The sequence below is a fragment of the Pseudorasbora parva genome, chromosome 14 (genome assembly GCF_024679245.1).
Source record: "Pseudorasbora parva isolate DD20220531a chromosome 14, ASM2467924v1, whole genome shotgun sequence".
Lineage (NCBI taxonomy): Eukaryota > Metazoa > Chordata > Actinopteri > Cypriniformes > Gobionidae > Pseudorasbora > Pseudorasbora parva.
Window position 1 is genome coordinate 46,383,909 of NC_090185.1, and position 23,633 is coordinate 46,407,541.

At 38.6% G+C, this 23,633-nt stretch overlaps 2 long non-coding RNA genes across 3 annotated transcripts; one reads left to right on the forward strand and one right to left on the reverse strand.

Moving 5' to 3' along the window:
• Positions 1-1,096: 1,096 nt before the first annotated feature.
• On the reverse strand, positions 1,097-7,319 carry LOC137040687 (uncharacterized). 2 transcript variants are annotated; one of them, XR_010897975.1, is made up of 7 exons: positions 7,068-7,319; positions 6,361-6,819; positions 6,202-6,263; positions 5,848-5,871; positions 5,604-5,668; positions 5,111-5,192; positions 1,097-1,121 (listed from the first exon to the last, which is right to left on the reverse strand). It is a non-coding gene; the product is annotated as an uncharacterized lncRNA (long non-coding RNA). The 2 variants fall into 2 exon arrangements; XR_010897974.1 differs by lacking the exons at positions 1,097-1,121; positions 5,111-5,192; positions 5,604-5,668 and having other exon boundaries at positions 5,676-6,263; positions 6,722-6,819.
• A 5,939-nt stretch (positions 7,320-13,258) lies between these two features.
• On the forward strand, positions 13,259-15,560 carry LOC137039662 (uncharacterized). The gene is made up of 5 exons (XR_010897748.1): positions 13,259-13,403; positions 13,679-13,823; positions 14,038-14,090; positions 14,204-14,257; positions 15,033-15,560. It is a non-coding gene; the product is annotated as an uncharacterized lncRNA (long non-coding RNA).
• The last annotated feature ends 8,073 nt before the right edge of the window (positions 15,561-23,633 follow it).

Here is a 23,633-nt window from a genome sequence, read left to right on the forward strand (position 1 = left end):
AATTTGTAGAATAGGACTTGTGCACCACCAGAAAATAATTTGAAAAGGTTTAACTGTTGTGTTCTTTGTAAGAGAAAGAAAAGTTTGCAACTTCTAAAAAAAACATGTTCTCTGACTTTAAGGGTGCTTTCACACCTGCCTTATTTAGTTCAGTTGAATCGTACTAGAGTTCATTTTCCTCTTTGGTGCGGTTCGTTTGGTGAATAGCAGCAATCGCACTCGGGTGCGCACCAAAAGCGGACTAAACAAGCGTACCGAGACCTCCTTGAAGAGCTGATCTCGGTGCGCTTTCAAACGAACTCTGGAGCGGTTAGCTGGTGGTGAGAACGTGATCCGGCCTCGAACAGAACCAACTGCAAAAGTACTGATAATATTTTGACTAAACCAGCTGCCGTAGTTAGCTGCGCTGGCATTATGTGCATGACATTATTACCTGATAGATCGTTGGAAATATTTTCGGAATGAGCGTGTCAGAGTTAAGAATAATTAATGCACGCCTCTGATTGAAGTGACGAGTGATGTGCGCTCGCCGTCTGCAGTACGTTGTTTTCAAGTCGCATCCGCGCTTCATTATAGAAAGGTATTGTTTGCATACTGTGGTTAATACACAATATGTAGTAGATTATGGCCAGGGACAAAACCTGCCCGCAGTCGTCTTTCTATAGTGTTATAGTTTGCTGGGTTTTCCTCTTCTGTTGAAATTTTCCCACAAAGTAAATTCTGACCAATCGAAAAGCAGTTTAGGTAATACACCATGGCCAATGAGTGATGTGGATGTTGTCACGTGTTTCAACTGGTCCGGACCAAAGCAATCAGTGTGGTGTGAAAAGGAACCAAAAAAGCTGTAAAATGCAACAATGTATTATTTAATTGTTTGGCCTTGGTTCGGACCAAATTAACTGAACAAGAGATGTGAAAGCACCCTAAGTGCACTGATGTGTGACTATTCTTTACAACTACAAATCCCACTGTCACAGGTGTTCAGTTTTTCTATAATAATACCCTCACAGAACAGGGTATTGATCAGCCATCCATGCAAAAGCAGAGGTCAGTGTGGTGGACTGTTGGTACATCTGTCCAGGCCAACATTTGATGCCTTCAACTGGGGATTCCCAGAGAACCTGTAACAAAAATAGTACAGTTCATACTCATTACAAAGTATTGAATCTGGTTACACAAATTATCATACAAGGTTCAATTTAACTTTAGCTCAATATACAATATTTGCAGCATAATATTGCACAAAAGGCACGGTTTTGTCTTGCACTCTGAATATTCCATTAATTTGGCAATTTGTGACAAGCCCAGTGACATTGTCACATTTTCTTCTCTATTTAATTTTTATACAAAATGAATGAATAATGTAAAATATAAATAATTACATAACTAAACTGGAAAAATATTAGGGATGTCACAATTCTCAATATAATATTGACCCATTCGGTACGACACCCTTGGATCAATAGGCGCTTGAGTATTGCATTAATTTCTGTGCATTTTATTTCTCTCTGAATTGGCTCTGTTTTGTGTGCCAATGAGTCTATGCTGATATGAGCAAAATATCCAATCACGATGCACTAAAGTTAGGGGGTGTTTAGCCACGGATGCAATGCTGGTGTCTTAGGGTGCGTTCACACTTGTCATGTTTGGTTCGATTAAAACGAACCCTGGTGCGGTTGCTCGTTTAGTGCGGTTCATTTGAACATATGTGAACGCTGCCACCCGAACCCTGGTGCGCACCAAACAAGCGGACCGAGACCGCTAAAAAGATGGGTCTCGGTCCACTTCCAAACGAACTCTGGTGCGGTTCGATTGATATATGAACGCAACACGGACCAAAGACATGTAAACGGACCAAAAACCGGACGTAATGTCACAAGATGCCACGCATAATGCAGCTCGGCGTATCCAAAATGAGTAACTTTAACGTTAGAGGACAAACGTAGAGCAACGAGGAAGAGCCTCATCAATATTTGGTCTGACGAGCATGTTTCGAAAATGCTAGAAAAAACACACAAAAAGCATACCTGGCTCTTCTCATCAAAGTTCCTGTGTTGCCCATTATGAGCAGGTACAGACGACAGAACGGCTGTCTCTTTTGCACAACGGAGGAAATCCTGGTGCTGTTTTGAATGTTTTGAACATTTTATGAGCTCTTCATGAGTTCTCAGCGGGTAAAAATAATGCCACATGTACACGCATAAAACGATCGCGTTTAATCCAGCACACAGCGTTGTTTTGAACATTTCATGAGCTCTTCATGAGTTCTCCGGTAAAAAATAATGCCATGTGTTACACGCATAAAATGATCGCGTTTAATCCAGCACACACCGTTGTTTTGAATGTTGTGAACATTTCATGAGCTCTTCATGAGTTCTCTGGTAAAAAATAATGCCATATGTACACGCATAAAATGCCCGCGCGTGTAATCCGCACATAGCATTGTTTTGCATGTTCGGTAAACGAGCTCCTACGTCATATAAACCGACCAATCAGGTTGTGAGCGTCTCCCTGTGCCTTTGGTTCGGTAACTTTAGGTTCGCTGTTAAAAATGCCCGTGTGAACGCTAAGCGGACCAGGACTATTATGTTTGTTTTTGTTTTTTGGTCCGGACCAAACTAACCAAACGAACCGAACTACAAGTGTGAACGCAGCCTTAGAGCGGTGAAGTGAGGCTGCAGGGCGCACCACCATCGTTTAAACCTGTGGTGTGGGTGGGGTGTGCGATATAAAGTTAAAGAGTTAGTTCACCCAAAATTAACCCAATAACCCAATAAATTCTGCCATAATTCCTCATGTGGTTGGACACCGGTCAGACCTCCGTTCATCTTCACACACAGATGAAGATATTAGTGTTGAAATCAGATGATTTGATTTGATTTAATGGTTTATTTGAAAGGGGACAGTGCAATTTCATAAAACACATGAACAAACATGGTTAAAAAAGCCAGAATTAGCTAAAAGGCTATTTTTCATCTGTAGTCCCCTGGCCAAGATGTAAAAAAAGCAATTAAATACATATAAAAATATGTATCAGATTGCTCAGAAAGGCCTTCACTGACACCAATGTCATTTCCTCTCTTAAGACCCATAAAGGCACTAAAGACGGCGTTACAAAGCCCATCTCACTACAGTGGCTCTATAATCATTTTATGATAGTAAAGTAGGAAGTAAGGTAGTACTTTTTCAAAGTTCAGGAACTTTCGAGGGCGGGACTTGGGCGCTGAACATGCTGATTGGTTGAGCTCACGCAGCATTTTATTTCAACCGCGCGTTCGTCTCAGCCATCTTACGTACAATGTCTGTAATAGCTGATAATAATATACATTGTCATTTTAAATCTAGCTTTACAAGCTTTCTGAATATGCTGCTGAATCTGCATATTAGTGCTCTTTTCTGTCATAACCAGCAAAAGCAGCACAGCTTGAATCTCTTCCATACTTGTTATTCATTTTTTTTCACCATGTAAACGACCTGACCGATTACTTTTAAGTGTGCGTTCTTACATGACGTGACAGCACGCGCCGCGCTCATGTTGACAAGAGAGAATAGTTAATTTTTCTGAGGGGTAAACATTTTATTTCGTAAGTTATGAAGATAATGTTGGAATAATGACACAGCGTATATTGCCCCAGGCAGTTTTTACTTTAACTGCGCCTGACAGAAGATTTGTTTTTCTGAGATGATAATTACACTTTACAACAAATAAATAGCTATAAATAATACTGTATTAGTCCTGGTGGCCGTTAAGAGCTGCTATGGCTACAGTTAACACACTCCAGCTGCTGGAGAAAACAGCGGTGACATTTTTGATGCGGCAGACAAGCTGCATGTGACAAAATGATTGCGATTGAAAGTCATCACATGTAAACACCAGATCAGTTTAGATAACGGCTCATGTAGACAGTCCACTAAATCTTTCAATCGGTATACACAAAAATGATTTCTGTCCGACATTGATGGAGGAGCAGTCGCGCAGTAGGTTACATCACCAGACTAATTTGCCTAATCTTCTCGGAACTTTAGATCTCGGTTCGAAGCTTCAGGAAGCGGTGTTTTGAAAACAGCCATCACTATATAAGTTGTTATTTTGCTTTTTTTTGGCGGACAAAAACTATTCTCATCGCTTCATAAAATTAGTGTAGAACCACTGTAGTGAGATTTTTCATTTTTGGGTGAACTAACCCATTAAATTCATATAACAAGATTATAACAGATCATTCCATTAGATTTTGAAAAATGTAATTCAATTTTGTGGAAAAGTTTTCCTTAATTTAAGTGCGTTCAATAGCTTTGTTTTTGAGTGTATTTTCCAGACTAACAATGTAACATTAAACTTATCAAAATAAATTAAAGGGATAGTTCACCCAAAAATGAAAATGTGATGTTTATCTGCTGACCCGCAGGGCATCTGAGATGTAGGTGTGTTTGTTTTTTCAGTAGAACTCAGATGAAGATTTTTAACTTTGACATGCATTATACGAGCGAAATTAATCCATATTAAACCCTGTGGCTCGTGGCGACACATCGAAACAATCGGTTTCTGTGATAAACACAACTGTATTTGTTATTTTTTTACCTCATATAAGACGAATCTCATTTAGGATGAGTAGGTCAAAATCCCGGCGCGAACGTAGATGCCTCATTCGACCGATCCATCGAGGCACTAATAAGGCATATATCTATGATCGCACCGGGTTTTGACCTTCTTAGATGGAACTAATGGCGTTGGGAATACTAGATGAGATTCGTCTGATATGAGGTAAAAAATAACACAAATACTGGTGTGCTTCTCACAGAAAGTGATCGTTTTGTGTTTTAACACATCAATGTGTCGCCACGTGCCGCTGGGTTTAATATGGATTCCTAAGTCTTTGTGTTTTTTACTCTCATAGAAATACACCCCATTGACATGCATTATATGAGCAACAGCTAAGTTAAAAATCTTCATTTGTGTTCTACTGAAGAAATTAACACACCTACATCTCGGAAGCCCAGCAGATAAACAGCACAGTCTAATTTTTTGAGTGAACTATACCTTTAATACAGATTGAAGCCTGTTGTTTTCAGTCTTTTGATCTGGGATAGTGGCAGCTATTGGGAAACTCACCATCTTCATGTACTAATTGTAGATGTCATCAAGGCCTTGTCCTGAAAAATCTCAGCACCAAACGCTGGGCTTTATATCTGATCTGGTAATAAGAGCACAGTAATAACTGTAAGAACTCTAATGATATATCTTTACCCTCTGACACTGTATTGTGATATAATTCAAACATTTTAGAGGCTAATAGTATGAGCAGTGAGTACGCTGAAAAATAACTTAAATGCCTAAAGTTGTTGACCGCCTGAACCACAGTCAGCATTTAAAGTATTTAAGTATTTAGTAAAAGTATTTAAGACCATAACATCCTGTTATCATAATAGTTAATCATAAATACAAACTATAACACATAACATTTGTCACCTTGTCTAATTTTGCTGATTATTTTACCCTAAAGGCTTTTCAGACGGTCTTACTGTAACAACATGGAGTTAATGTTTTTAAAATGTACAGACCCCCAACTTTTGAACAGTAGTATAATTTTTGAGGTTTTGCTTACCAGTCATCTAGTTTTTAGCCTGAGATTTTCTTCAACAGGAGTGCAGGCCATCAGCATGGAAGAATCTAGGAACATAAACAATTTATCACAGAGATATAATGTCAGGCTTATTAGAAGGAGACAAGCTAGAGCAGAGGTGAAACGCAGATAAGAGAAAGTAGAATATGCAGAGTATACATACAATAATTTCTTAACATAATTTGTTTTAGGCTTACTTCATTTTACATTGCTCAGTGTTACTTACGTGTGGTTGTCAGAACCTTGCAAACTGTAATAAAAAATAATTTTGCAAAAGAAAATAACATGCAGGGTGATGTAGGTAAAATATTTATTATGGTAACACTTTGGTATGGGAAACATTCACTTAACTTTTGCCTCAAATTCATAATTTACTGCTTAATAGATAGTAAGGTAGTTGTTGTAGCGTTTAAGTTTAGTTAGATACCAGGAAGAATTTAGGGATGTTGTAGTATAAGGTCATGCATTAATATGTGCTTAATAATACTAATAAACAGCAAATGTGCAAGCTAAGAATTGTTCACCTTACTAAAGTGTTACCTTTTGTAGAAAAAATACTAAAGATTTAATGAGATTTTACCCTTCTGTCAGCAGCCCATGGGACCATCCTTTGCCTCCGTTGTTGTATTATTATTTTTTTTACTGAAATCACAGGGGGGAAAAAAAGGAACGTAATTGGTATTAAATAATTAAACATTAAATGTAATTTAGGTTGTTGTTGTTGTTGTTGTTTTTTTACCGTGAAAGATCATTTCATTTGATTTTGGCGTTTCCTGTAATAACATTAACTTATAGTGAAGTTAGGTTAAATAAATTAGCTCACTTCCAATAACCCATTGACAGACTACCAGCAAACCTAAAAAAAAACTATCAAAGCCTCTCTTCTGCACATAAAGACGTGATTAAAAACTCACTTTCATTAGAGCTAAAGTATATTAGCAAACTGCTAATAAAAAACGGTTGAGATGCTAACGGACTTTTTCAAAGACACTGAACAATTTTAATAAAGTAAATATTCGACAGAAGCGTGTCAATTACAGTAAGAAACGTGTACGGAACAGTTTTATATTATTTGTGTAATGTTTATGGACTAAACTTACCTGAAAGCAGCGAAAATAACAGGAGCGTGTCCGTTACTGTGCTGTTGCTGGCTTGCTGCAAACTCCGGCCCGTTTCCATGGTAACTTCCAGTGTTTGACTGTTCAACGCACGCCCGTCAAAGTCACGCAGCAGCATTACGTAGATTAAACACGTACATTACCAATTTAATGAACAGTCAGTTTATTTATCAGATGATGACAAATGTTCAGACAGTTTGGCAACTCAAAAAACTTTGGCACAAGAGTATGCACCATTTCTGACTAAAAACTGTGAGGAATTCTTGGAGTGAAAACTGCGATTACAAACTGCCTGTTTTTTTTCTGATTTCCTCAAGTGAAAATTTACCTAAAACCCACAGATGGCGTCGCGTCGCTTCGTCTTTCTCTCGGGTTGGTGGCAAAGAGATGAATGGGCAGCATGAGCAAACAACAGATAAACACAGCATCGGCCTCCAGTATATTGGGCCGACCCAAAGCCGACGAGCTGGAAATAAAGCGATATTCGCGTATGCCTGGCCGATACTTATTCGATGTTATGATTTGGAGGCCGACGTCCGCTCTGGGGCCGACGTCGGCCAGACGTATGTGTGCTATCTGGGTATAGTTTTGTTGAGAAGTGTCACTTATTCTTTGACATGCTGGTGACAGTATTGGTAGTCTGTGAGCTCTTTTGGCCTGTACCTCACCTGTGACTCTGAGGCTTTGAGTCCTGCATTGAAATGTAAATGACCTGTGGGGGTTGTGTAAGCTAACTAATTCACACTAGAGTAGTACACAGAGGATAAGAATGAGTAAAGTTTAGCATCCAAACCTTTATTTGGAGATTTTGCAAAAATATGTCATGCCATTGTGTCAGCTATTTCTGGGTTTTTGTTTGACTCTGTTTGACCGTCTACATTTAATCACTCACCAGACACTTTTATCTAAAGCGACTTACAAGGCAACTTTCCACCTCTCAGCTACAGTTTTAAAAAAGACAACGATAGTGTTCAAAATCTCTACAGTGTGTTTTTGACGGCAAGAAATGGCAACGCAACCAAACACGCGTCACATTTTACCATCCAACAGAGGACCTATTTAGGTTGCTTCAGTGATGTTACTTATTTTTTACTTGAACAAACTTACTTCATTTACCATTTTATGTTTTGCAGTTCCCAATGTGGCCAGGCACTGATGAAATGAACTGTTCCCAAAAGTTATTCCAGAGGTTTTGATTTCCTAGCCAGTATGAAATGCCATTATTTTCAATAAGGCTTTCATTAAACTCCACCCAAGTCACTCAAAAGACTTGTTTTGCTCAGTCACGTCTTAACCTGGGTTTATTCAAACCAGCCAATCAGGAATCTGTATCCAGGAGGCTTGTCCAGGTGCGAATCACTCATTAAACCCCCCATCCTGTTGTTCCGGGTCAAACATCCAATCAGGAATCTGTATCCAGGAGGCTTCATGAGTGACTTGCACCCGGACAAAAGCCCCCTGGAGACAGATTGGCTGGTCTGACCTCAGCAACAAGACAGGGGGGATTAATGGGACATTCACACCTGGACTATAGGCTCCGGGATACAGCAGATTCCTGATTGGCTGGTTTGAATAAACTCAGGTTAAGGCATTCCTGATTGGTTGGTTTGGATAAGCTCAGGTTAAGTCTGTCTGCTGTGGACTTTCAGCAACCACTTGTTTTACACATTCTGAATGTGAAAAGCTGCTTTTGGAGACCATCGATTGTTTGCGATTGCAAAAACTGCAATCAGTTATTTTTCAGTATCATCTGGAGATTATCCTTTTGTTTGTAACCAGTCACATTTTGTCGCATTTGAAATGGCTTCTGAGGGGTGAGTACTTTCTGTCTGACTATCTGTTTGCTTTAAGACAATCAAAACCTCTGCTATAACTTTTGGGAACAGTTCATTTTGCTCTGTAACTGTGCTGTGTCCAGTCCAGATATCTAAAATTCTTCAATCAAGAAACATTTACAAGGAGAGTATTAAAGGGGGGGTGAAATGCTGTTTCATGCATACTGATCTTTTTACACTGTTAAAGACTTGGATTCCCATACTAAACATGGACAAAGTTTAAAAAGTTAAGGTGGACGTTTGATGGAGTATTTCTGTGTCAAAAATACTACTTCCGGTTAGTCATAAGTTTCGACAAGTTTTTTGCGATCATGCGTCCCCTTTGACGTTAATGGGGGCGGAATTTCCTTGTATGGGCCGTACGGACAATTCTACCGGAAGAGCGTGAGAGAGAGAGAGGGAGAGAGCGAAAGTAACAGGCTATGCCCATCAAAGCGCTGGCTCGTAGGCTGCTGCACAGGTGATGTGCACAATTACAATGTCACCAAAAAAGTGCGTTTTTGGTTGCCAGACCAAGACAGTCCTGCACAGATTCCCCAAAAACCCTGTGTTAAGGCAACAGTGGATGTAATTTGCTTTTCCGGATCAGCAACTGAGTTGCGCGAATGTTTATATCTGTTCGCTGCATTTCGGTGCCGACTGTTTCATAAACAAGGCCCAGCTCGACGCCGGATTTTCCCGATCGCCTAATGCTGAAGGATGGAGCAGTCCCAACGATAAAGGTCCCAACGTTAGAACCGCAGGCTGTGAGTAAGACTGATTCAAATGTCTGTGTTTTTGCCTATGCTCATCAAGTAGCCCAAACATGATCACGTATAGTTAATTGATCAATGGAGCATGCGATGTGTAGTGCGTGTACATTTGTTTAGCTGGCCACTATATGTGTAACTTTATGTTTGTGTATTGTAAAAGCACTCCAAACAACAATACACAAAGAGTGGGGAAATATGTTGAACTAAATAAGCGCGCTTCTTCATTCAAATGCGCTACTATTCTATGTCTTTCTATGTAAACACTAACTTAGCCTGCCGTGCAAAACCAGTCCGCTTACTGTCTAACGTTACACAAACCACGCGTAAACACACACACACACGTGCACAACTGGACTTCCCACATGTACACCTTCAAAGACAAAAATACGACGATATAATTCAAGTATAAATATGTAAATAACACAAGCCGCTAAGCATATTATATAGTTAGTGTATAACTTGTACCACATACAGACGTCCTGCTCTAGTCGTTTTTGCTGCTGCTCCTGTTCAACTGCAGCCTCTGGGTCTGATTCCGGATCATAGATGTATGGCTGTATCTGATTAAAAGCCATATTTTTATTTTGAATAAAGTTTTTTCCCGCTGTTAGGGATGACACAGCTTTACGACGCACTCGACTCAACACAATAGCAGCAGCGCACACATGTCATTATTTAGCTCCGCTCACACGATACGCCCCCACCCGCTCAGCTTTTTTCGGAAAGACTCGGAACAGCGCATCTTTCTTATATAATTATAAAAAAATAAAGACTTTTCAGAGATATGCAGGATGCAATGCTACTCTATAGGTACTCAAGATTGACATGACACTGACTGAAACTGAGTGTTTCACCCCCCCTTTAAGTATTGTGTCATTTTAGGAAGAGGTCAATCAAAAGTCGAGCCCTGTGTGTAATTACATTGAAAGAAAAAAAAGAAAAAGAAAAAAAAACATGCTAATGTAATGCTAAAGTATTTTTTTTTCTTGTTCCAGTCCAAAAATCTAATCGTTCTTAAATCAAGATGCATTCACAAGATAAGTAAAATGACATTAGATTTTTTTTTTTGTCTTGTTTTCTTGAAAAGAAAATCAAAGTGAAGTGAGTTATTTGCTTAAAACAAGAACAATTATCTGCCAATGGGGTGAGAAAAGTAAATCTTGTTTCTGTCCCAAACAGAAGTAAGATGATTTTTCTCACCCCACTGGCAGATAATTTTGTTTTACACAGTTGCATTCAACACTGATAATAATCATAGATGTTTGTTGAGCAGCAAGTCATATTAGAATGAGAACAAACAGTATTATTGTAAATATGTTTACAAATAATTTCTTTCTATTTGAATATATTTTAAATGTAATTTATTCCTGTGATTGAGGGATGAATGTACATGCACTGCAGAACATGCTCTTCTTATTTAGTATTTTTCTGGTTTCCAGTCCAAATATCTAAAAATTCAAGATTCATTTACTACACAAGTAAAATGCCATAAGATCATGTTGCTTGTTTTAAGCAAATATTCACTTTATTTTGATTTTATTTTTAAGAAAACAAGGACAAATATCTTTCCTTGCCTAGTACATGCATCTTGATTTAAGAACTTTTAGATATTTAGACTAGAAACAAGACAAAATTAGTAAGAAGAGAATTGTTTGCTTTTCAGCCCTAATCCAGTCTTTAGAGTCACATGATCCTTCATAAATCATAGATTAATCATAAATAATAGCGCTTTTTACAATGTCGATTGTTTCAAAGCAGCTTCACAGTGTTAACAGGAAAATCGCCTTTACAGCTGCTCTAGAGAAAACTGTGTGACATCATCAGCTCGTTTCAATTGCCATATCGCGACACTGTGGGCAGATCAGTAATTTATTTGATATAGTTCATTTAGTTTAGTGATTCAGTTTATGTGAATATTTAGTTAAAAATGTAGTGTCCCAACTGAGAAAGCCAAGCCAAAGGTGACATCTGCAAGGAACCAAAAGTGTAAATGTATGTTTTATTATATTTTCATTTTTATTTGCAGTATAAATGCAAATATTTTTGAAAGAAAAAAAAAATAATATTTCACAATAATAATTTGTTGGCTGTGCTTTGGATCAAAAATGTATTCACACAGATTCCACAGCAGCAGAATGTACTTCCTCTGCCCTCACTGCAAGAAGGCACCGCGCACTTTGCCTGGCCATCTCAGGACGGCTTGCCTGTGTGACCGCACCGAGGCAGAGATTCAGGCTACTGTTATTGAAGCCAAGAAGGAGCTGTCTGAATTATCCCACAAGGGACGCTTCTGGGAATACCAGCAGATTCGGGACATTTTGGGAGCTGCTGATCCTCTTGCCAGGTGTGAAGCCAACATTTATGCTTTCTCTTTTCCTGTCAAAGTACAATACTCAATATTTCTTCAAATGTGTGTGTGTGTGTGTGTATTCACTTTATTTTATTAGGTTTTTAGAGGAGATGCAAAAGAAGGGCTTGGTGGTAAGGAACGTACCTCCGGTCCTCCCTGCCCTCACACTGCCTGCGTCCTCTTTACTGGCAACTGTTCCTCAAAGCGGCGGAGAAGAAGTTGCCAATGAGACCGCATCCGAGGAAAGCTCTGGCAAGTACTATCAGAGGTAAAGTTTCACATCATCATTCATGTATCCTGGGACTGAACATGTTTCACCTCATCATATGTACATTCATTTGACCACATGATTTATTTCATTTCAGCAACGAGGGACCACGTTTGTTCAGGAGGTCCCAGGGAAAGGGCGTGGCGTCTTCACCAAAAGGTCCTTTAAAGAGGGGGAGGTCGCCTGTGACTACCACGGACGGCAGATCAGTCAAAAAGAGGGCATGAAGATCCATGCCTCGACCGCTGACATGAGACCTGGCTACATGTTCTTCTTCAGGAACAAAGCGAGCAAGGGCATGTGCATTGATGCTCGTGAAGAAAGTTGCCAGTGTCACCCCCTCGCCATAACCTACGGGCACCTGAAAAGACACTCCTCTAAGAGTGCCAACATCCGTTCGAGGCTGTTTGTCCAAAATGACAGAGATGTAATTCCCTTAATTTCATCCGGGGACATTCCAGCTGACGAGGAGCTCCTCTTTGATTACGGCCAAAGGAGAAAATCTTTTGCCGAGCAAGGGGTTGTTTTAAACTGGATGTGTTAAGACTGCTTACTGGACACTTAACATCCTCACTGCTTTCCCAAGTGACCTTGGTTAACTCCATTGATCCGTCGCATTAGATGTGTGAGCACACTGGACACATATTGCTCTGCGAGGACAACTGTTTAGCATTTTCCCTTGAATGTGTAGGCTGCTGGTATTTTAAGTTGTTTACAGATTGTGTTGCAATGTAGCTTGAGGATTAAAATTACAATTACTAAAATTACAATTACTTGACTCATTTTTGCTTCCACTCAACAGCAAATATGACCATAATTTATTACCATTTTAACTCTTTAGCATGCATGTATAGAAAAACTAGGGGGGGGGGGTGAAAAAAATGGCGTTTGGGGGGTGAAATGTGTGTTATTTTGGCAAGGTTGCCTGCTAAAAGTCGCATTCATCGGTCTATATATCACATAATAGTTGCTTTAACCCGCGGACACGTAAAACAACACGTGGAAAAAAATGCAGACTTGGCAACACAGTGCAGTTGGGTTCTGTTGACATTTGACAACTAACGTAATGCGTTGCTTGGTTGCTCTGATTGGTTGTAGGTCTATCCAATTGATGTCTTTCCTGGTTCGCTTGAAACACGCCCCATAATCACAGCCCAATGGGAGCAGTATCAGACTCATATTCTGATAAGTTTTTTCCGCGGGTTCTTTTCTATTTCTGCGGGTTGAAGTGACTATTATGTGATATATAGACCCTGGAGTGCGAATTTTAGCAGGCAACCTTGCCACAATAACACACATTTTACCCCCCAAACCAATAATAACCAACTGCAGAACCGCAGAACCCATATACGTCACTCACAACGCTCTGAGGACAACAGCGCCATGCCACAGTCTCATGCCGGAAGTGGGCGGAGTTCACGAAAACTAAACAATCGGCACGGCGGAAGAAGAGGACACGGTAAACAGCTGTTTTGTGTTGTGGTTTTAATCTATCAAGTTTATTTGTGTTGTGTATTTGATTCATCGTTGTTGTATTAACACTTTATACAGAACGTGGCTCTATTTTTTTCTAATGTGCTTTGCTTCACGATGTCTATCGCGTCTGTTGATATGGTCTTGGTTTAAGTAACATAATTGTTTGTGATTTTATTTTGTTGTTGGCGCCGTATTTTTTATTTGCTTTTATCTGATACTGACCTGTGTTTTATGTGTTTTTCCCACTAATTTATTGAGGCATTACGATTTGGAGAGGATCAGCTTTACTTCATGTACATCAATGCAAGACATTCTGCAACAGTTTCTACTGCCCAGTGTGTTAAACTGACCAGATGGCACAGTACACCTTCAAATTCACTTCAAAAAGCAGCTGTCCATGGAGGTATGAAGGTTTTGAGTTATTTGTTTATACACAGTAGCAAGAAATAGTATTTATTTGTTGTCCCTTTTGAATTAGTTGGTTATAAAGTTTCAAGTGTATATAGTGCTTAAGCTAACAAAATGCAAACACTATTTCATGTGTTTGAATGTGTCCCATTAAAATTAAATTAAGTACACAACCAAGCATTATATATATCTGTTTGATTTTGTTGCAGTAAATTGACAATCAGAATGTCACCCAGGATAATGGAAGCTGATCAAAAACAAGGTTAGTTTTAAAAGGCTCTAATAAAGACATAAGCTACTTATACAGATAGTGTGTTGTTATATGTCACATTTTCCAGGAATGTTCTTCTATTCTATAATGTTCAATTGTTTTAGACTGTTCCACAACAGTTGGATGGCTCTATTGACAGTAGGATCGTCATGTTAATGGTAAGAAAAAGAAGGAAAAGGTTTTTTTTTTTTTAAATACAAGCTTCCCTTCATTAGGATAAAAAACATTAGGGTTTTTCACACTTGAAATAGTAAACTCCGGGTATACAGAATCCTGGGTTATCTTGCTTCATGTTTCACACTGATCATCATTTACCTGAGATGAACAATTAATCCTGGGTATTCACACACTGCCGTTCCACACTGTACTTTAATAAACCATGGGATAACATATGTGCAGTATCGGGTCACTGATAGACACTGCACTGCACACAAGATGTTTTCATAAATGCTCAAGCTTTGCATGTCCTTGTATTACAAGTTTATCCTGAATGGACATTTCAGACTATACAATAATTTAAATGGTCTCTTCTTCGCTGCAATTGCGTTTTCTGTTTGCATTTGATGTTTTTCCTCTTCAATGCTGACTTTATTATTTATATAGAGTGCACAGTGTTTCAGTGACTGTCCAAAGCACGTAAATATAAAAGTGTGAAATGTTACTTTACCCGAGGTTAAAAGTGTGTTTAGAATGACGATAAGCTCAGTGTGAGAAGCTCTATGAAGTGCTTGCCTTTAATTTCTGTATACCTTTTGAACTGAAAATGGTTAATTAATTTGATTGTGACAGGGTATCATTTATGTCAGAAATTTAGACATGAGAAACTGAATTTCACAACTTTATTATACATGCTACATCCTGACTTCAACACACGGTATTGTTAAAACACTTCCAACATTTCATCCTATTTTTTTGTACCCTTGTCTCATGAAGGAGCCGCGGATCACAGAAGACCTCTGCACTGCAGTTTAAAGACTGTGGAACAACCAAAAGTTTTCAACAGTTTAGTGGAAGAGCCCTGATTTCTGAAATGTGAAAGTGGAAGACTAGGAAAAAGCCCTTCAACTTTCACAGGCTGAATGGTTGACCGACAACTGGCCAAAGAGACAGTTGTCAATGTTTATAGAGGTTACATCTATTTTAGATTTAATTTGTCATGTACCTGCTGTGCAATTACTTTCAACTTAGCTCAATTTATTCCCCTTGGTCTGATTGTGTATTTTCTAAAGCAAACCCAAGCTAGTATATGATGCCTTTGCTACTTAAGGGGTTTTTAAGGAACATTTTATAAAATTAAACAATTTCTGTGTGTTTTGGGGTTTGTTTGATTAATCTGAATCATGCATAACAGTGTAGAATTGTGTAATGTATATTATGTACTATGAAAAAAAGGTTTATTCTGAGATGCTTGAGTAAAAAACAAATATATTGTGTCATAAAAATAAATGTTCAAATGCTCAATCTTTGTTTTCATTTTTTGTGTGTTAAGATTTGTGTTCAGTTTATCTAGTATAATATTTAAGACATAATATAAATAAATAAAAAATAATAGCAACTTTTTACTTTAAAAACGTTACAATATTTTTTTTATAAATACATTTTTAACGTAAATTATTTTATGTTGTATTAATATCCAGTATTGTTTATTTTAAAACATATTTATATGATTTAACTATGAGTGAGTATATCTATCTAGCCTATCTATCATCTCTCTATCTATCTTCAATTAGAACTTATTAATTAAATACTTGACATTATTAACATCGTTTAAAATTTGGGCTTGAAACGCTCCAAATAGAGCAATGTATGCGAAGATAAATCAGCTCCGCCCACTTCCGGCATGAGACTGTGGCATGGCGCTGTTGTCCTCAGAGCGTTGTGAGTGACGTATATGGGTTCTGCGGTTCTGCAGTTAGACCTGTCTCCCCCAAACGCCATTTTTTCACCGGAGAACCCCCTAGTAGTTGCCGCGTTTTGTTGTAAAAACTTGGGAACCCTGTCTGCACGCGCGCTGAAATCAGGCTGGAATACACGATCTTTGCCAAGAGTTTTAAAATAATTTAATGATACACAGAGTACTTACCCAACATGATCATCATTTCTGAGAGAAATTGTGATGGTGAATGCAGATACAAACAAGCTCTCTGTTTAGGATTCAAACAAATATAATCCAAGCCCCTTTGATGACGTGCATGATTACGTTACTGTTGATCATCTGTCCGTCATCGTCTAAAGCCCGCCCTGATGATTTTATTGGTCCGAACAGTTTCTGTTTGGGGATAATCACTCCTCTATGGAGCAAGGCCAGACCGAATTGCCCGACCTAAAAATTAAGTTCGGGCTAAGTTCGGCTGGCATCCAGGCTACTTTTGAGCTGTATTCCACACAATCTGGACGGGCCAATCACGTCGTGTATAGAGTCGGCGGCCGGGGCCATAATGACGACGGCCGAGTTGCGTTTGCGTGCTTCTAGTAAATAGAAACTGGCGAACGGCGGCAGTCTTTCGAATCAGCTTTGACCGCGACTCTGGAAGACTTGGAGTGGAGCTTTTCTCTGAGAAAAGAACAAAGAACTGCACTGAAGTCATTCTTAAAAAGGAAAGATGTGTTCGGAGTTTAGCCGACCGGATACGGCGAATGTTTAATCTGTCAGCGAGCTCTGTTTCACCTTCGTTGCTCTGGTTGGTGTAGCGCTATCCTATCGCGTGCAGAGGGAGTTTGAAAGACAACCGTTTATCCCACCCCTCGGATTGAGCCCTGTCTATGGTGAGTTTCCAGACCAAACATCTTGATGTGGGTCTGGCTTGTCAGGCTATGAGATTTCAGCTTGTTTATATATTTGTTTTCACTGAATAACTCTCCTCTTGCCAGAGCTATGATCAAGAGAGCGATCAGGATTCATCAGCTCCTTATCGGACTGGGCTCTCTGAGGAGCTGCTGGCCAGCGGTGGCTGCAGGATCAGCGTCTTCAGGCTGCAGGTCATGCTCGGGTGCCAGAAGAAGATAAAGTGAACCTGTTCACACAAGGTGAGGCTTATGGTCTGGCATCAGTGTCAAGGTGTCACTAGTATAGCACAGTCAATGTGATTTTTACATTTGATTTTTATGCAGTGAAACCATATTTGGCGTATATGAAGCACCCAAGTTTTATTTCAAATTTCACATTGTTATTTATTAGTATTGATTAATGTGTTTGTTTTACAGACATTGTGCCCCGTTTGAACTGGAGAGGTCAGACTGGCAGGACCGTTTCGCATTGAGAGGAGCCGGCGTTGGCTCAACGTGACGATTTCTGCCTTCTTGGCAGAGAGAAGAAAGGGCTGTATTCTTGTTTTCGTGTTTTGAAAGTTGTACATGGTTAATGGATGGATATAAAAAGGAAAGGTGCGTGTGCGTGTGCGATGAAAAGGTGCATAATTCCGTCTCTCAACGATCCTCAGCGAGACCGTTATTGTGTATAAAGTTCTATTAGTGGTGTGTGTGTGTGTGTATGTGTGTGTGTGTGCGTGTGTGTGTAAAAGTGTAAAAAAGGATTTGTTATTAAACCTACAAAAAAACTGAAATATTGTATATAATGTGAAATAACTGTTAAATGTTATTGTATTATTTTCTTATGGCTCTTTATCAATTCATGACCGTATTGTCATTGTCTTACAAATCTATAATAATTCACAACCGTATTGTCACTTTGCTATAGATCTTTGTTCATTCCTGCTCATCTACACCGTCATGTTTAGTTTATATATATATACATATATATACACAGCCAAAGCAGATAATCAATTACTTGAGCTAATTAACAAGATTCCATGCATATGAGATACTATCTTGAGCCACGATATAAACTTAATAAAGAAATTTAGAAGTCAACCTGAAAAATGCATGTACCATATAGTCTTTTAAATGCACAATTCAATATTGCACAAAGGTTATCTAAATAACCTGTAGCTATTGGGTGTCACTGACTTTGCCAAACTACTCATTGAACACTCATTGGATTAAAACTGATATGACTCACTATGGCAACACTGCGCAAACCCAACTAAAATAGACGCCTATTACGATTATGGTAACACATTTTTTTTTTTTTTTTAAGTAAGATGTTACACATTTCATAGAAATTTGAATACAAGAATATTACATAACACAATATGAATCTCTTTTATTTTATTTTATTAAAATGACATGACACTAAGGAAAACCTGGAAAAGAAGTGCATTATGGGTAAATTCATATTCACCTACCATTGTTGAAACAGACACGGCAAAGAACTACAACCAGAGGGAGTTTCACAGGGGTCAGAGCAAGGTTAAATGCATCTAAATACAGTACACCAAAGCTTGGCTCATATTTTGTTAATTTTTTACAGATTTTTATTGATTGTTGATTCCACTGCTTTATTCTTATAGATGTTGCTTTATATGTGGTGTTACTGCCATCTTCTTATAGTTTTATTAATTTGTGATCGTACTGACTTTCTCCTAAAGGTCTCTATTAATTCATGATGATGTTGTCATTTTCTTATAGATCTTTATTAATTTGTGATCATATTGTCATCTTCTTATAGTCTTATTAATTTGTGATCACACTGTCGTTTTCTTATTGATCTTTATTAATTCATAATCATCCTGTCAATTTCTTATAGATCTTTATTAATTCGTGATCATGCTGTAATTTTCTTACAGATCTGTATTAATTCATGCTCATACTGTGATTTTCATTTACAGTTTCCAACAAGTCTAATTACTTAGTTGTAACTCGTTCAGAAAGTTAGAGAGCAAAAGGTCAAATAGGATTAATTTTATGCCTTCATGAAATTGTACTCCCAATTGTAACACCCCCCTGTAATTAAAATACAATTACACCTCAGAGGGCCTCAGAGTTAGCCTGACAAGCCAGACCCACATCAAGATGTTTGGACTGGAAACTCACCATTTACCCGGCCGGCTAAACTCCGAACACATCTTCCCTTTTTAAGAATGACTTCAGTGCTGCTCTTTGTTCTTTTCTTAGAGAAAAGCTTAACTCCAAGTCTTCCAGAGTCGCGGTCAAAGCTGATTCGAAAGACCGCCGCCGTTCGCCAGTTTCTGTGTTAAATAGAAGCACGCAAACGCAACTCGGCAGTTGTCATTATGGCCCCGCCCGCCGACTCTATACATGATGTGATTGGGCAGTCCAGATTTTGAGGAACACAGCTCCGAATGGTATTGAGAGTGCCTAGACGACACTTTCGGGCAGATTAAATCTGCTGGGTCCAGGTATCGTTCGTTCATTTGTTTTTGCTTTCACAAATGAAAACGAAAAAACGAGAAAACAACTCCTTTGTTCGTTTTTTCGTTTTTTTAGAAAAACGAAAAAACGACATTATGACTTGATTTTTGGTTTTCCCGTTCTTGCACAGAAATCGGATTGGCAGGAAATGGATTCGTGTTTTTCAAAATAAGAGTTTTACCAAAACTGTATTTGTTTGCCTGTAAAATTAATAGTCTATATGCATGCCATTTGTCACCCAATTATTTGGCTTCTTTGACTGAAAAAATCTATTGAAATAGCCTAAATGTAAAACATGTTCACTGAGCATTGAGTGTTGTCATCATACAAATGTAAATAATACATGTATTATTTGTTTTAGATGTTTTTATTAACTTAAATTTCAATGAATAATATTAATATATTATTTTTTATTATATTAATATATTATTTAATAATATATTTTTTTGTTATATTAATATAATATAATATTAAGTTAATGCTTCAGTTTATGTTTGCACTACAAACATCATGAAGGAGTGGCACAATTTACACAAAAATAATTAATATGCTTTCAGGTTCCTAGAACAATTAATATGCAACATGCTTTTAGTCAAAGTTTGGTGGTAGGCTAATATTACATCGTCATTATAATACAATATAATGCATGATGTGCTCACTCGGTTGAGAGAAGATCCAAACTCTAATAATAAAGCCAAGAGAAAACTGTATTTTTAAAATCATCGTCATATCTATCTGTCCTCTAATAGCCAGACACGATGTATGGCTATTATGACCAAATAAAGGAATGTCGGTATCAATAAAATACATTTTTGGATTGACACAGGCTGTTTAGACATGGCATGTGGATTTACACAACAACTTATAATTGCATAAATTATGTTAAGAGATGAATGTTTAAAATGTAATGTAGAAATGAGACTACTTTTTAACTATAAAACTAACACCGCCAGTAGGTGGCAGCAAATCTCTATCTTAAAGAGAGAGTTGAATCCGTTATTCAAATGAGTCTTTCAAAAATCCTAAATCTTTTAATCTAGCAAACGACTCTGGGCTAATCTATAAAAAAAAATTAGCCTACTCAGTAACTTTATTGAACTGTTGTATAATGTCACATTTGCGATTGTGCAGATGTTCGGAGAAACACTCTTGCTGGTGTGATAGCCTAACTCACAGCCTCATAGGCTCGTGTTAGAACTATATAAAACGGGGACTCGTTAGGCCTAAAAGGTTTTTTTTTTTTCTTTTTTCTTTTTTCTTTTCTTTCTTTCTTTTTTTCATGTAGCCAATGCCTATTCCTATTGTGATGACCGTGGAGAGAGCGCTCAAAACTATATCATTTAGTGAACAAATTTATAGAAATGATCATTCTCTGTAAAGCAATGAGACGTGAACATGACAATGTATCAAGATTTCTCTAAATGTGCGCTCTTTTGGACTAAAAGCCTAATTGAAGCGATTTAAAGTAGCCGATCGGATGGAGTTAATGCGGATCAACGCGTGCTATTCTTTGCGAAATAAAGATACAGTCTTGTTCAAAATAATAGCAGCACAATGTGACTAACCAGAATAATCAAGGTTTTTCGTATTTTTTTTTATTGCTACGTGGCAAACAAGTTACCAGTAGGTTCATAGATTCTCAGAAAACAAATGAGACCCAGCATTCATGATATGCACGCTCTTAAGGCTGTGCAATTGGGCAATTAGTTGAATTAGTTGAAAGGGGTGTGTTCAAAAAAATAGCAGTGTGGCATTCAATCACTGAGGTCATCAATTTTGTGAAGAAACAGGTGTGAATCAGGTGGCCCCTATTTAAGGATGAAGCCAACACTTGTTGAACATGCATTTGAAAGCTGAGGAAAATGGGTCGTTCAAGACATTGTTCAGAAGAACAGCGTACTTTGATTAAAAAGTTGATTAGAGAGGGGAAAACCTATAAAGAGGTGCAAAAAATGATAGGCTGTTCAGCTAAAATGATCTCCAATGCCTTAAAATGGAGAGCAAAACCAGATAGACGTGGAAGAAAACGGAAGACAACCATCAAAATGGATAGAAGAATAACCAGAATGGCAAAGGCTCAGCCAATGATAACCTCCAGGATGATCAAAGACAGTCTGGAGTTACCTGTAAGTACTGTGACAGTTAGAAGACGTCTGTGTGAAGCTAATCTATTTTCAAGAATCCCCCACAAAGTCCCTCTGTTAAAAAAAAAGGCATGTGCAGAAGAGGTTACAATTTGCCAAAGAACACATCAACTGGCCTAAAGAGAAATGGAGGAACATTTTGTGGACTGATGAGAGTAAAATTGTTCTTTTTGGGTCCAAGGGCCACAGGCAGTTTGTGAGACGACCCCCAAACTCTGAATTCAAGCCACAGTACACAGTGAAGACAGTGAAGCATGGAGGTGCAAGCATCATGATATGGGCATGTTTCTCCTACTATGGTGTTGGGCCTATTTATCGCATACCAGGGATCATGGATCAGTTTGCATATGTTAAAATACTTGAAGAGGTCATGTTGCCCTATGCTGAAGAGGACATGCCCTTGAAACGGTTGTTTCAACAAGACAATGACCCAAAACACACTAGTAAACGGGCAAAGTCTTGGTTCCAAACCAACAAAATTAATGTTATGGAGTGGCCAGCCCAATCTCCAGACCTTAATCCAATTGAGAACTTGTGGGGTGATATCAAAAATGCTGTTTCTGAAGCAAAACCAAGAAATGTGAATGAATTGTGGAATGTTGTTAAAGAATCATGGAGTGGAATAACAGCTGAGAGGTGCCACAAGTTGGTTGACTCCATGCCACACAGATGTCAAGCTGTTTTAAAAAACTGTGGTCATACAACTAAATATTAGTTTAGTGATTCACAGGATTGCTAAATCCCAGAAAAAAAAAAATGTTTGTACAAAATAGTTTTGAGTTTGTACAGTCAAAGGTAGACACTGCTATTTTTTTGAACACACCCCTTTCAACTAATTGCCCAATTGCACAGCCTTAAGAGCGTGCATATCATGAATGCTGGGTCTCATTTGTTTTCTGAGAATCTACTGAACCTACTGGTAACTTGTTTGCCACGTAGCAATAAAAAAATATACGAAAAACCTTGATTATTCTGGTTAGTCACATTGTACTGCTATTATTTTGAACAAGACTGTACATATTCTGGTTGCGCCGTTTGATTATGGCCTCGAAGCTCAGTCGGAGGATATTTAGGACCGGGCATTTTTATTCTGTGCTCCCCTCCGTCTTTCAAACTAGCTTTCAAACTACTCCGTGATCGCGAAAAGACGCGTTCGGCCGGCGGAGCCGGCGTTCGGAGACACCGCAAGCGTGTCGTGAGCGTCTCGGCTGCGTGGCGTGTCCGTTTTTATTTCGGCTCCCATGTTAACGGGTTAGCGCTTGCATACTGCCTCCGTCAGCCGCGCGGCTCGGACGTGCATGCTTCAAATAGAATTACGCCTATTTTTCACGCGACACGCGAGCGTGTTGGAAGCGTTTCTAGGCAAAACAGCATAGGAAAAGATGTTTATATGCCATTTTGACACGAATACATATTAATAAATGACATTTTCATGTTTGAAAGTCTTTAGGTTAACATAAATGCAGAGATAGGCCTATTTGTAATAATAAAAAACAACATAATTATCGATTTTGAAATATTAAACCTGTCAATACAGAACGAAATATTCTGTAGCCTATTTTGCCGTCAATGCCATATATATGTATGGTCAATAGGCTACTGCCGACGTTGTCTTTGCTGTATCAATAGGCAATATATTTATATTTAACATGAAGTATAGGGCTTCCCAGCAGCAGCAGCGCCGCGTCAGACACGCTTCTGGTGTGCAAAGACAGAGAAAACGCAGCCGCCCCGCGGCTGACACGCAACAGAAACGCCACGCTTGCAGTGTGTCTCTGGCCGGAGACACACTGCAAGCGTGGTGTGAGTGTGGCGTTTCTGTTGCGTCTCATCCGCGGGGCGGCTGCCTGGTGTTTTCTCTGTCTTTGCACACCAGAAGCGTGTCTGACGCGGCGCTGCTGCTGCTGGTATTGATGTACAGGGAAGCCCTATATACTTCATGTTAAATATAAATATATTGCCTATTGATACAGCAAAGAGAACGTCGGCAGTAGCCTGCAGTTGACCATACATATAGATGGTATTGACGGCAAAATAGGCTACAGAATATTTCGTTCTGTATTGTTCTGTTTTTTATTATTACAATTAGGCCTATATCTGCATTTATGTTAACCTACAG